Source organism: Myxocyprinus asiaticus, chromosome 12, assembly GCF_019703515.2.
Source record: "Myxocyprinus asiaticus isolate MX2 ecotype Aquarium Trade chromosome 12, UBuf_Myxa_2, whole genome shotgun sequence".
Lineage (NCBI taxonomy): Eukaryota > Metazoa > Chordata > Actinopteri > Cypriniformes > Catostomidae > Myxocyprinus > Myxocyprinus asiaticus.
In genome coordinates, this window is record NC_059355.1 from 37,521,909 (window position 1) to 37,531,957 (window position 10,049).

The 10,049-nt window shown below is 38.5% G+C and overlaps 1 pseudogene; it reads right to left on the bottom strand.

Moving 5' to 3' along the window:
* Positions 1–1,485: 1,485 nt before the first annotated feature.
* LOC127449183 (protein RFT1 homolog) lies at positions 1,486–8,269 on the bottom strand (annotated as a pseudogene).
* Positions 8,270–10,049: the final 1,780 nt, after the last annotated feature.

Sequence of the window (10,049 nt, forward strand, 5' to 3'; positions counted from 1 at the left end):
TGGATTTAACCACTGGAGTCATATGGATTACATTTATTCTGCCCTTATGTAAAATTTTAGCATTGTGAGGACCTTCTAAAAATCATTGTTTATGTTCAGCAGAAGAAAGTAAGTCAAACAAATCTGGGATGGCATGAGGGTGAGTAAATGATGAGAGAATTTTCATTTTTGGGTGAACTATTCCTTTAACAGCATAGCTTTTTGGTCTCATTTTCAAATGATAAATGTTGACAGTCAATTTATTCAATGGAGCTTTCTGTTTATGTCAAAATATTTAAAATTGTACACAACTGAATTATCCGGTAGCTTAAAGAGGAGATATTATGGTGGAAACTGAATAAATGTCTTTAGGAATAGCAGTGACTGAATAATAAAACAAATTTGTCAATGTATATAAACATAGACAGTTCAGACTTTAGGGGAACAAACTGAAGGGAGTGCTACACAAATATTTCTCTCTTCACCAACTGTGTGTTTGTATGCCCTGACTTCCTACTACTTTATATGGAGTGGAAACGCTATAAATTCAAACACACAAGGTACTTCTCATTCCTATTGGTGCAAAGAGAAAAACAAAACAGGGCCACTGACATTCTTATTCTATTTATTGGAGTTTCTGCTTGACTCACCGCATTCCTGCATCACCTCAAAGGTCTTGCTCTTCACCTGTGTTCCAGATGCCAGGTTCTCTCTTGCTCCAATTAATTCTTCCGTTTTCACTTCAGGCCTTTTCACTGTCCCATCCACTCCATCCCCCTGCTGACAGAGAGAGACAGAAAGATTAAAAACGAGAACAATAGAAGAAATGCTTTTCTCTGCCCTCTCTCTTTTACCTGAGACATGGTCAGTCTCCTCAAGTGCTCTTGCTGAAGCGGAAATTTCTCCCTCTGTGTCAACTTGTATATGTGTACAAACACACCCTTCCCTTGCAGAGTCCAGTCTCAAGTGGACTGTAATTCTTTTGGCCAAGAAATGAGTCAGACTGTTACTCCTCCCATTTTATCTGTCACTGTTCTCGCAGGGACCCACAGCAATAATTATTCAAGTATGACATCTTCCATACAAATTGGTTCAAGCTGTTCAGCAATGCGAACAACTGTGTATGTTTTGCATCTCTTTGTCAGCTTAACAATGGCTGTGTGCATGCTTGTCTGTTGGAATGCTTTTAAATGAATGCAAGTGTGTATTGGTTAATATTTTTACTCAGTTTTGTTTTCTGAGTCTTGGTAAGAGCATGTTTATAAAAGTTTATTTGTCTCTCTTACAAATTGCATTGGAATGACATTACTACAGTAGTTAAGTCTCTCTCTTTGTCTGTCTTCATCCCTACATCTGTCCTTTTCACTAGCTGGAAAACTCCATGAAAACCATTTTCACGATTCAGTTCCATGTGAAATATCTGTGTTTCTATAAATTTATGTAAATTAAAGTTGTATAATGTATTACAATACCATCTTCAAATTGTCAAAGACAATAGTAACCAGCACCGTTTAAATCAATTTTATATAACCATTTCATAAATACCCCGCTTTGCCCTCACAAAGTTCACCATTGATTTAAACAGCTGAAGTATATATAGTATTACAACATTACCAAACATTTGGTCAATGTCCAGCTTAAACAGAGGAACACAGATGCACTCCTTCCTCTTTCAAAATTAAAAATGTCTCAAGAAAACCAAGTTTGTTTGTTGAAATATTATATACTGTATTCAGATCTGCATATGTTCAACAAGGCAGTATTTGGTCCATGACATGTTAGTGTATTTCAAATACACCATGGTTATTTGTAATAAAGGCGTTACCAGCTTTCAGTCCATTGAAGTCAATACAAGGTCATGTATGTTTCTTGCTGTATTTGGGTACTAATTGTGTTTTGATGAAGTGCACAAGTCTTGTTTCTGTTAGAAACACTGTGATTGCCACACCCAGGAGACAAACTGCACCCATGGCAACGTGAGCCAGCCTTAGCAACCAGCCACCATCACAGAGTATGCTCTGGAAGACAAAGTGGTTACAAATTAGATGTGTTGATCACACAACATTACCTACATTCAAACTTCAGCAATGAGCCATACCTCTGAAAAAGTTGTGATGACGGAGCTTATGCCAAGTGCGATTATGACAGTAGAATGTGGGCGGAGCCCCCACAGTGGTGTGTATTCACTTTGCAGGAAATACCGACGTATGTAAAAAATACTTTGAGTGATTCGTAAAGCCATGTTACAGCAATTTGCCAAAATGAAGCCGACTCCCCCAAACATCCAGGTAAGCCAATAAGAAAGCAGCAGAAAGGAGGCAGACAGGCCCAGCATCACTAGATTATATCTAAAGAGAGAAAAAATAAATAAATGTTACAACAAAAGTGACAAGAAGGCCCCACTACATATTTAGGGCCTCGGTCTCCACAATCAAATTTTACGCAGTTATAAAATATTATTGTAATATACACTCACTGCCCACTTTATTAGGTACACCTGTAGACCTACTTATTCATGCACTTATCTAATCAGCCAATCGTGTGGCAGCAGTGCAGTGCATAAAATCATGCAGATGCAGGTCTGGACCTTTAGTTCAACCGTGGCATGTTTTTTTGGTGCCAGATGGGCTGGTTTGAGTATTTCTGTAACTACTGATCTCCTGGGATTTTCACACACAACAGTTTCTAGAGTTTACTCAGAATGGTGCCAAAACCAAAAAACATCCAGCGAGCGGCAGTTCTGCGGACAGAAATGCCTTGTTGATGAGAGAGGTCAACGGAGAATGGCCAGACTGGTTCATGCTGACAGAAAGGCTACAGTAACTCAGATAACCCTTCTGTAAAATTGTAGTGAGCAGAACAGCATCTCAGAATGCACAAGTCGAACCTTGAGGCGGATGTGCTACAACAGCAGAAGACCATATCGGTTCCACTTCTGTCAGCCAAGAACAGAAAGCTGAGGCTGCAGTGCCACGGTCAAATCACTGAGATCACATTTCCTCCCCATTCTGATGGTTCATGTGAATAAGGTCCTGACCCGTATTTGCATGATTTTATGCATTGCACTGCTGCCACATGATTGGCTGATTAGATAATCACATGAATAAGTAGGTGTACAGGTGTACCTAATAAAGTTTTCATTGAGTGTAGTTATTATAAAGGATTATAATTAACATGTTATGCGTTGTTCACCTGTCAACCTCCTCTTTGCTCATGGCAGCAAAAACAAAACACTCTGTTACTCCGTTAATGGCCAGCAGCAAAACATAACAGCTTTAACACTGCAATAGTGCTGGCCCTGCAAAATACACACACGAAAAATTGCCATAATATCATATGAAAATTTTAAGTTCCTCATGAAATATCAGGTATTACTTTGCTTTATTACTTAATGTGAGTGTTTTTGTGTTTTACCTGTTCCGCTGCTTAGAAGCTCCCCACCATATATGTCAAGTGCTAGATGGGAGTATGCATAACCAAACACTGAGATGATCAAACCGATCAAAAGCACCAGTTTCAAAAGACATTCCAGTACTTCAGCTGCCATGGAAACATCCTCCTGTGGACATATTCACACATTTATCTACAGTAATTCCACATCAGACTGGTTGTACTAAGTAAAGTTAGCCACGTAAAATGAATACTGACTTGTTTCTGATGCCGTACATCTCGGCCACGTTCCAGGACTTTGGCGAAAAAAACATAGAAACTCTCCTCAATGGGCAGAAAAAGAAATCTTGCCACCATTGAGCCTAGATTGTTTATTATATCATAGACCCCTGCAAAAAAGATAGGGAAGTTGGAAATATAACATGAATGCATTGTTTGAAATGTATAAGAGTTTGCGTGTATGAATGCATGTCTTTAGTGAATAACAATCTCACCCTGGTCTCCAAAGTTAAGCACATTCAAAAAAGTCATCACATAACGCTCGCCTACAAAATCAAAATCAAAATCAAAACATTTATAAAAACATTTCAAAGCTCAGGCAAATGTACTTGGTACAGGGTAGGTTGTGTGTGTGTGTGTGTGTGTGTTTGTGTGTGTCAATATCTGAATATTGCCTTCATCAATATCTGAATAAATGAGCAATAAATGCCACTGACCTTCTGTAAGTATTTGTTTAAGAAAGGACTGTTTGAAAAAACTCTAGGTTAATGTGGTCAGCTTCCAGTTTAGCAGTGGCTATGAAGAAAAACTCACAGGTTAGTTTTTCACTGAAACAAATGGGTCTATGTGAGAGTAACAGACAAAATTGTGATATAATTAAATAAATCCCACCTCATGGTCCACCCTAGATGGAAGAAGGTCTGAGATGTGAAGAATAGGTAAGGATTTCCTCTCTGCTTCCTCTGAACCGAGGAAATGGACAAAGTATAACACGTAACAAAGGAGCAAAAACCCTGCATAGACACACTTTCAAATCAAAAACACACAAGATTACAATAGAAAGGCATTGCAATCAAAAGCTATAAAAACTGCATATGCGAAGTAAGAAAGCATGTAAATACAAACCTGGGCTGCAGAGAAGATATAAAGCCCCCACTGAGGTGCTGAGACCACCATTACTACGGTAACAAGACATTTAGCAATCAGGGCTAAGCTTTCAGCAATTACCTGTCAAATGGACATAATTATATAGTACAATTAATTTCATTAAACGGCTGTTTTATCTTTATCTTATTCAATCTGCATTGATTATCCTATTAAGTGCAATATAAAGTAGAACAGACAGTTTAAGGTACCTTCAAATGGACAAACATGTGCGCATGTGCAAAGAACCAGAGAGGTTCAGCCAACAGCTCTGTAAGTGCAGCCAGGCAAAATAATCCAACAGCAGGAACATAATGGGGGATGGACTCTGGATCAGGGGCCTGGAGCACCCACCACCACACACAAACCAATAACAAACCCCACACACACCCCAGAGGAAATCTGTGAAAAGAACCAAGTTAAAAAGAGAGAGAAGAGAATAACATAATTATCATATTTCCAAAACATTTAAACCATCAGAAGTTTTGGAAATTGTGGAAAATAAATATTGGAATAGTTCCTCCAAAAACAAAAATTAGGCCATCTTTAAACTTTCTGTCATGTCGTTTACAAATCTGTATAATACAAACCCATCAGGTTTGATGTCAATGAAGTCAAACATCATGGTCTTGTGAGCCTTGTGATTGATTGTCATCGACATCTAACCTGTTTTGATGCATCTTGATGCACCAGATTTTATTTTTTTATAATAAAAATAATAAAAAAATAAAAGAAATCATCACAAATTCTATATTATAAATTGTTAAATTGAATATGGCATTTCTAATTTATGTATCTTTGTTTTAATTAATTGGTTATTTTTTGATAATCAAATTGTTGATTCTTTTTATCTCTTTATCCACATGAAAATACAGTGCATCTGGAAGGTATTCGCAGCGCTTCACTTTTTCCACATTTTGTTATGTTACAGCCTTATTCCAAAATGGATTAAATTCATTATTTTCCTCAAAATTCTACAAACAATACCCCATAATGACAACGTGAATGAAGTTTGTTTTAAATCTTTGCAAATTTATTAAAAATAAAAAACGAAAAAAATCACATGTACATAAGTATTCACAACCTTTGCCATGACACACAAATTGAGCTCAGGTGCATCCTGTTTCCACCTGATCATCCTTGAGATGTTTCTACAACTTGATTGGAGTCCACCTGTGGTAAATTCAGTTGATTGGACATGATTTGGAAAGGCACACACCTGTCTATATAAGGTCCCACAGTTAACAGTGCATGTCAGAGCACAAACCCAGCCATGAAGTCCAAGGAATTGCCTGTAGACCTCCGAGACAGGATTGTATTGAGGCACAGATCTGGGGAAGGGTACAGAAAAATATCTGCAGCATTGAAGGTCCCAATGAGCACAGTGGCCTCCATCATCCGTAAATGGAAGAAGTTTGGAACCACCAGGACTCTTCCTAGAGCTGGCTGCCTGGCCAAACTGAGCGATCGGGGGAGAAGGGCCTTAGTCAGGGAGGTGACCAAGAACCCGATGGTCACTCTGACAGAGCTCCAGCATTTCTCTGTGGAGAGAGGAGAACCTTCCAGAAGAACAACCATCTCTGCAGCACTCCACCAATCAGGCCTGTATGGTAGAGTGGCCAGACGGAAGCCACTCCTCAGTAAAGGGCACATGACAGCCCGCCTGGAGTTTGCCAAAAGGCACCTGAAGGACTCTCAGACCATGAGAAACAAAATTCTCTGGTCTGATGAAAAAAAGATTGAACTCTTTGGCCTGAATGGCAAGCGTTATGTCTGGAGGAAACCAGGCACCGCTCATCACCTGGCCAATACCATCCCTACAGTGAAGCATGGTGGCGGCAGCATCATGCTGTGGGGATATTTTTCAGTGGCAGGAACTGGGAGACTAGTCAGGATCGAGGGAAAGATGAATGGCAGCAATGTACAGAGACATCCTTGATGAAAACCTGCTCCAGAGCGCTCTGGACCTCAGACTGGGGCGAAGGGTCATTGTCCTGTTGGAAGATGAACCTAAGCACACAGCCAAGATAACAAAGGAGTGGCTCCGGGACAACTCTGTGAATGTCCTTGAGTGGCCCAGCCAGAGCCCAGACATGAACCCGATTGAACATCTCTGGAGAGATCTGAAAATGGCTGTGCACTGACACTCCCCATCCCACCTGATGGAGCTTGAGAGGTCCTGCAAAGAAGAATGGGAAAAACTGCCCAAAAATAGGTGTGCCAAGCTTGTAGCATCATACTCAAAAAGGCTTGAGGCTGTAATTGGTGCCAAAGGTGCTTCAACAAAGTATTGAGCAAAGGCTGTGAATACTTATGTACATGTGTTTTTTTTTTTTTTATAAATTTGCAAATATTTCATACAAACTTCTTTCATGTTGTCATTATGGGGTATTGTTTGTAGAATTGAGGAAAATAATGAATTTAATCCATTTTGGAATAAGGCTGTAACATAACAAAATGTGGAAAAAGTGAAGCGCTGTGAATACTTTCTGGATGCACAGTAATTGATTGCTCAATTGATTTACTGATTTCCCAGTTGATTTATGAAATCATCTTTATAATTGATTGCTCAATTGATTTCTCAGCGGATTGATTGATTTTTCAATTGATTATTGCGTGTCACATATGGGCCCCCATAATCCATGCTGTTCGTGATTGGAAGGAAATGTTTATGTTTTGTTCTTTTTGATCAACAACTGACTGTAAAGAACAGAAATGGTATCAAACATGGCATTGTTCAATTACACATTTGGACACATTACACAGTAAGAGTCAAAACAAACTTTAACTCTCAACATGCAGTGAAAGGACTCTGAACTTCTTCTCCAGTATCCTACTCAATCACTAGAGAGTAAAATCTGAACATTTACCTGCCAGTGACTAATCACAATTTTTAGTAGCATAGCTCGAAATTTGGTCTCATTTGCATTATGATTTATTCGCATTGTAGAAAGTTGTACATGTAGCAAAAGATTGCTCTTGTGATTTAAGAATCCATTTAGAGATTGTTCAAAAGAAGATTGCGATGCATCGAAAAATCAAAAGGATGAGCAATTACTTTAAATCTTAGAATCTATAATTGCAACCAACCAATCCTCTCATTACTCAAGCCATTTCAACTTACGTGAGCCATAACAGGTTGATCACCTGTCTCCAGTTACGCCCCGCCCCTTCACCACTTAGACACGCCCTCCTGAATGCCTCTCTGGAGAGAAACACCAATGTAGAATAGAGCAGCATCAACCTGTAACACGAGCATATGCAACAGTTTGTGACTTATTCCACAAACAAAAAAAACATGTCTTTATTTTGTAAAACTGTAAATTCACCTGACATTTACCACACCTATAAGTTCCTTGGAGACAAAGCGCAAGGTAAATGCATTCAAAAGAAACGTTAGCACTCGAAATATCACCTGAAACATAAGGTAATAAGCACATTCAGAGGAATACTGCCACTGACGCTACAAGAGATGTATGTGTATTAATTTCAATAGTACCTGAAGCAGAACATTATAAGACGCCAACGTTGAGGCACTCTTGAGCACATCCTCTGAACCCATGGTAAACTTTAGTTATTAAACTCAACTAACAACTTGTTAAACGCACTAACAACAAAATTAAATCACCGAAATTCGCCGGTGGTGAAAATAAATGCTACCTTCCATTCATTACACATACACATTATTGAGCTGCTTAACAATAATCTGTTTGACAAATGTACATCTTGTCAAATAGAATTTACTTCCGCCTTACGATAAAACGCTTTCAAAATAAAAGTCTTCTAATTTCTGTTGCGTCTAACGAACGCTTAAAAACGACGCGCTTTTTGTCACAATTATTACAAATGTTAATAAAACACTTTAGAGAGAAAAAAATATTTAAATGGTCATTATAGATTTTATTGTCGTTATTCTATTTTATAGTACTTCAAAACTTTTAACAGTGCTTAAGTTTAAACAGGGAATGTGTGTGTGTGTATCAGAGATTATTTAGCAGAGACGGGCCACTTCTATTCAAATGAACTGGCGAAATTGGAACGCTCAACCAAGAAGCTCTGAGTGCCCAACGGTCAACGAATGTAGAAAGGAAGTTCCGCCTTACAGTTAAAAGAGCCAATCACCTTTTAGATACAGACATCACCTGTCAATCACCTCTATATCACGCTTGCGCATTAGCTACACAAATCGGGATTTTCTTTTTCTTTTTTTTAGCGTAACGAGGTAAATAATCACAATTTATGACACTAGTATTGTCAGATTTTATTGATGAATTGAAATATGTTCTTTGATCGTAATCTTGACCAATCATTTTTTTATTTTGGTCTTTCTCCAGTCAAGTAAGATAGCACTGGCATGACTAGAAATAGCCTCCCGACAGTGGACTGACTGGCTAGACTTTGGTATACTGTATATGAAACTATGGAGCTCTACTGACCAATGCAAGACTGTGCTATAATTGTGCTCTTTTGAGCCTTTAACAATTTGGTAAAAGTGTTCAACATTTATGATGATAGATGTCGTCTCCTCCAGTCAACAAACATCTCATTCTGAGTTATGTGAATGTACAGAGAGAAGAAACCATAAACAATGGTCGCATCATCTAATATTCTCATCTCAGCTGCACAGAAGTTCTTTTTTTATTATTTTTTATTAAACATGTATTATACATAGAACAATGCAAACATGATCCATGCCAAGGGAACCACATCACATCAGCCAAATAATATCATAACCACCAAAAACAAAAAAGTGAAAATCAAACAAGAGACAAAAAAGAAAGCAAATAAATAAAAAGAAGATACACACATCACCCACACAAGTCATCTATGCCTGGAACCCAAAATATTAATAAGCAAATAATCAATTATCCATAATCAAAGCACAGTAGTTCTTGTACCCTGGTAGGAAACGTCTCTCTCCGTCATCATGTCTTGATTTGACTGTTCAGATAATAGCTGTAGATCTGGGCATCAAACCTGCTTTGCTGTTCGTCTGTAATGCAGCATCCCCAGAACAGATTCAGCTCTATCTCAACTCACTACAGGAGTATGGAATTGTAACCAATGCACTATGGACACTGTCCGTTGATGACAACACATTCATCTTTAACCTTGCCACGATTGAGTTCCACCTGGATGAACTGCTCCAAAATAATTATGTCCTTCTTATTGGTGTGTGTGTGCCTCTAGAAAAGAACCTGTTTTGACTGGCTTTGAAAAAATAACTGAAGATATGATCAGAGCTCTTTCAGGAGTCTTAATGAATGAGGTGCATGAAAGCTCCTCATTTATTGTGGTTGGAGAAAAGACCTTATTCACGCTGGTGCCATCTTTGGAATAGACTTACCATCTCTTCAATGGCATGAATGGTATAAAGCTCCTAGATCCAATCTGATTTTCCACAACTCATGTTGTCTGGAGGTCTTTATACACTGAATGTTCTTGGACAGATATTTTATCAATGTTTTGTCCGCTGAACGATCCAAAAATACTTTAAACTGCAGTACAGCCCATTGAAGAGACTGCAAGTCTATCCC